The sequence below is a fragment of the Heterodontus francisci genome, unplaced genomic scaffold (genome assembly GCF_036365525.1).
Source record: "Heterodontus francisci isolate sHetFra1 unplaced genomic scaffold, sHetFra1.hap1 HAP1_SCAFFOLD_970, whole genome shotgun sequence".
Taxonomy (NCBI): Eukaryota; Metazoa; Chordata; class Chondrichthyes; order Heterodontiformes; family Heterodontidae; genus Heterodontus; species Heterodontus francisci.
Window position 1 is genome coordinate 230,001 of NW_027141436.1, and position 5,000 is coordinate 235,000.

Sequence of the window (5,000 nt, forward strand, 5' to 3'; positions counted from 1 at the left end):
CCGCCCCTCTGCCCGTCCGAGGGACAGTAGGAAATGGCCATACCGCTTTCCGGCCGATTGCCGCCGGACGTCCGGCCGCATTCGCTCGGTCTGCGCGGCCGGCGGTAGCCGGGGGCGAGGGGCATCGGGCGGTGGCGGAACCAGGCCGGCCCGACCGCTGGGGGCCGCCCGGGCGACGTTTGAATCTGTCGGGTCGGACCGCCGAATCCCGCGGGATTTCGGGATCGAATCTGCGGGTGGAATCGGCACCTCGTCCCGCTGTCCGGTTCCCCCCCGGTCGACTGCAACGGGTTTCCGAGGCCCGTCGGTCAGGCGCGGTTCGCTCCGCAATCCGCCGGCCGATCGGCACCGGGCGGGGCTCTACGGAAAGAGGGGACCCTCCGGCGTCGAGTGCCGGCGCACCGACCCCGCAGGCTGACCGGGAAGGTGAAGACTCACCCCGCTGAATGCCCGGCCCCGGGCACCCTCCGGCGCCGGGGCCATAACTTCGGGGAGGGAGGTCCGAGCTCCGCGCGGTCGACGGCAGGTGAAAGGGGCCGGTGCGCCGCGGAAGGCGACAGCAGTCCCGTCAGGCTGCACCTCTGCTCGGGCGAACGGCGTCAGGAAAAGGGGAGAGCACTTCCCCACCGATAGCTCCGGAACGCCCGGACCCATTGGCCCGCGGCACCGGTGGCTGCTAGAGGGCCTCCGGCGCCGTCAGCCGGGGTACGTCCCAGGCCGGCCGGACGGCGGGCAGCCGGAGGCAACGGCCTGGAACGGAGCCAGACTTGAGTCGTTCCGTGTGCCGTGGGCAAAAAGGCAGGGCTGCGGGTCAGCGCAGTTTGGCAAACCTAGCCGCAAGTGCGGGAAGGGCGGAGGAGCACACGGACGCCGCCTTCCCAAACTGAGCCCAAAGTGCCCAGGCATGCCCCCTTGATCTCGCCTAATCAGTGAGCCCAAAATAATTTCAGAGTGTGGAAACCTCATCCAAAAAGGTCGAAAAGAACGGCCAGAGATCAAGTCCGAAAGGGGAAATCAGTAACAAGCAAGCAGAGTAATCATTAACCAAAAAGCGCAAAATTATGTTAAAAGTGTGAAATCATTAACCAAAAACTCGAAAATAATGTCCAGAGACCAAGTCCGAAAGTACAAATAATTAACCAGTAAGCAGAGTCATCATTAACCAAAAATCGCAAAAGTAAGTAAAAAGTGTGAAATCATTAACCAAAAATCGCAAAAGTAAGTAAAAAGTGTGAAATCATTAACCAAAAACTCGAAAATAATCTCCAGAGACTAAGTCCGAAAGGGCAAATGGTTAACCAGTAAGCAGAGTAATCATTAACCAAAAATCGCAAAAATATGTTAAAAGTGTGAAATCATTAACCAAAAACTCGAAAATAATGTGCAGAGACTAAGTCCGAAAGGGCAAATGGTTAACCAGTAAGCAGAGTAATCATTAACCAAAAATCGCAAAAGTAAGTAAAAAGTATGAAATCATTAACCAAAAATCGCAAAAGTAAGTAAAAAGTGTGAAATCATTAACCAAAAACTCGAAAACAATCTCCAGAGACTAAGTCCGAAAGGGCAAATGGTTAACCAGTAAGCAGAGTAATCATTAACCAAAAATCGCAAAAGTAAGTAAAAAGTGTGAAATCATTAACCAAAAATCGCAAAAGTAAGTAAAAAGTGTGAAATCATTAACCAAAAACTCGAAAATAATCTCCAGAGACTAAGTCCGAAAGGGCAAATGGTTAACCAGTAAGCAGAGTCATCATTAACCAAAAATCGCAAAAGTAAGTAAAAAGTGTGAAATCATTAACCAAAAATCGCAAAAGTAAGTAAAAAGTGTGAAATCATTAACCAAAAACTCGAAAATAATCTCCAGAGACTAAGTCCGAAAGGGCAAATGGTTAACCAGTAAGCAGAGTAATCATTAACCAAAAATCGCAAAAATATGTTAAAAGTGTGAAATCATTAACCAAAAACTCGAAAATAATGTGCAGAGACTAAGTCCGAAAGGGCAAATGGTTAACCAGTAAGCAGAGTAATCATTAACCAAAAATCGCAAAAGTAAGTAAAAAGTGTGAAATCATTAACCAAAAATCGCAAAAGTAAGTAAAAAGTGTGAAATCATTAACCAAAAACTCGAAAATAATGTGCAGAGACTAAGTCCGAAAGGGCAAATGGTTAACCAGTAAGCAGAGTAATCATTAACCAAAAAGCGCAAAAATATGTTAAAAGTGTGAAATCATTAACCAAAAACTCGAAAATAATGTGCAGAGACTAAGTCCGAAAGGGCAAATGGTTAACCAGTAAGCAGAGTAATCATTAACCAAAAATCGCAAAAGTAAGTAAAAAGTGTGAAATCATTAACCAAAAATCGCAAAAGTAAGTAAAAAGTGTGAAATCATTAACCAAAAACTCGAAAATAATCTCCAGAGACTAAGTCCGAAAGGGCAAATGGTTAACCAGTAAGCAGAGTAATCATTAACCAAAAATCGCAAAAATATGTTAAAAGTGTGAAATCATTAACCAAAAACTCGAAAATAATGTGCAGAGACTAAGTCCGAAAGGGCAAATGGTTAACCAGTAAGCAGAGTAATCATTAACCAAAAATCGCAAAAGTAAGTAAAAAGTGTGAAATCATTAACCAAAAATCGCAAAAGTAAGTAAAAAGTGTGAAATCATTAACCAAAAACTCGAAAATAATGTGCAGAGACTAAGTCCGAAAGGGCAAATGGTTAACCAGTAAGCAGAGTAATCATTAACCAAAAAGCGCAAAAATATGTTAAAAGTGTGAAATCATTAACCAAAAACTCGAAAATAATGTGCAGAGACTAAGTCCGAAAGGGCAAATGGTTAACCAGTAAGCAGAGTAATCATTAACCAAAAATCGCAAAAGTAAGTAAAAAGTGTGAAATCATTAACCAAAAATCGCAAAAGTAAGTAAAAAGTGTGAAATCATTAACCAAAAACTCGAAAATAATCTCCAGAGACTAAGTCCGAAAGGGCAAATGGTTAACCAGTAAGCAGAGTAATCATTAACCAAAAATCGCAAAAATATGTTAAAAGTGTGAAATCATTAACCAAAAACTCGAAAATAATGTGCAGAGACTAAGTCCGAAAGGGCAAATGGTTAACCAGTAAGCAGAGTAATCATTAACCAAAAATCGCAAAAGTAAGTAAAAAGTGTGAAATCATTAACCAAAAATCGCAAAAGTAAGTAAAAAGTGTGAAATCATTAACCAAAAACTCGAAAATAATGTGCAGAGACTAAGTCCGAAAGGGCAAATGGTTAACCAGTAAGCAGAGTAATCATTAACCAAAAAGCGCAAAAATATGTTAAAAGTGTGAAATCATTAACCAAAAACTCGAAAATAATGTGCAGAGACTAAGTCCGAAAGGGCAAATGGTTAACCAGTAAGCAGAGTAATCATTAACCAAAAATCGCAAAAGTAAGTAAAAAGTGTGAAATCATTAACCAAAAATCGCAAAAGTAAGTAAAAAGTGTGAAATCATTAACCAAAAACTCGAAAATAATCTCCAGAGACTAAGTCCGAAAGGGCAAATGGTTAACCAGTAAGCAGAGTAATCATTAACCAAAAATCGCAAAAATATGTTAAAAGTGTGAAATCATTAACCAAAAACTCGAAAATAATGTGCAGAGACTAAGTCCGAAAGGGCAAATGGTTAACCAGTAAGCAGAGTAATCATTAACCAAAAATCGCAAAAGTAAGTAAAAAGTGTGAAATCATTAACCAAAAATCGCAAAAGTAAGTAAAAAGTGTGAAATCATTAACCAAAAACTCGAAAATAATGTGCAGAGACTAAGTCCGAAAGGGCAAATGGTTAACCAGTAAGCAGAGTAATCATTAACCAAAAAGCGCAAAAATATGTTAAAAGTGTGAAATCATTAACCAAAAACTCGAAAATAATGTGCAGAGACTAAGTCCGAAAGGGCAAATGGTTAACCAGTAAGCAGAGTAATCATTAACCAAAAATCGCAAAAGTAAGTAAAAAGTGTGAAATCATTAACCAAAAATCGCAAAAGTAAGTAAAAAGTGTGAAATCATTAACCAAAAACTCGAAAATAATCTCCAGAGACTAAGTCCGAAAGGGCAAATGGTTAACCAGTAAGCAGAGTAATCATTAACCAAAAATCGCAAAAATATGTTAAAAGTGTGAAATCATTAACCAAAAACTCGAAAATAATGTGCAGAGACTAAGTCCGAAAGGGCAAATGGTTAACCAGTAAGCAGAGTAATCATTAACCAAAAATCGCAAAAGTAAGTAAAAAGTGTGAAATCATTAACCAAAAATCGCAAAAGTAAGTAAAAAGTGTGAAATCATTAACCAAAAACTCGAAAATAATCTCCAGAGACTAAGTCCGAAAGGGCAAATGGTTAACCAGTAAGCAGAGTAATCATTAACCAAAAATCGCAAAAATATGTTAAAAGTGTGAAATCATTAACCAAAAACTCGAAAATAATGTGCAGAGACTAAGTCCGAAAGGGCAAATGGTTAACCAGTAAGCAGAGTAATCATTAACCAAAAATCGCAAAAGTAAGTAAAAAGTGTGAAATCATTAACCAAAAATCGCAAAAGTAAGTAAAAAGTGTGAAATCATTAACCAAAAACTCGAAAATAATGTCCAGAGACTAAGTCCGAAAGGGCAAATGGTTAACCAGTAAGCAGAGTAATCATTAACCAAAAAGGGCAAAAGTAAGTAAAAAGTATGAAATCATTAACCAAAAAGTCGAAAATAATGCCCAGAGACTAAGTCCGAAAGGGCAAATGGTTAACCAGAAAATCCGTCGAATAATGTCCAGAGACTAAGTCCGAAAGGGCAAATGGTTAACCAGTGGAAGGGCGATCAAGCGGAAAAATTTGCCCCGGTTACCCGGGATGGAGTTCCAGAGGTCCGGCCAGAGTTGTCAAATTCGTCCCGCTGATCGGACGCTTGTCATTCGGGTGGCTGGGGGTTGGCGGGGTATCTGCACAGTAGTAGGAGGTGGCAAGTC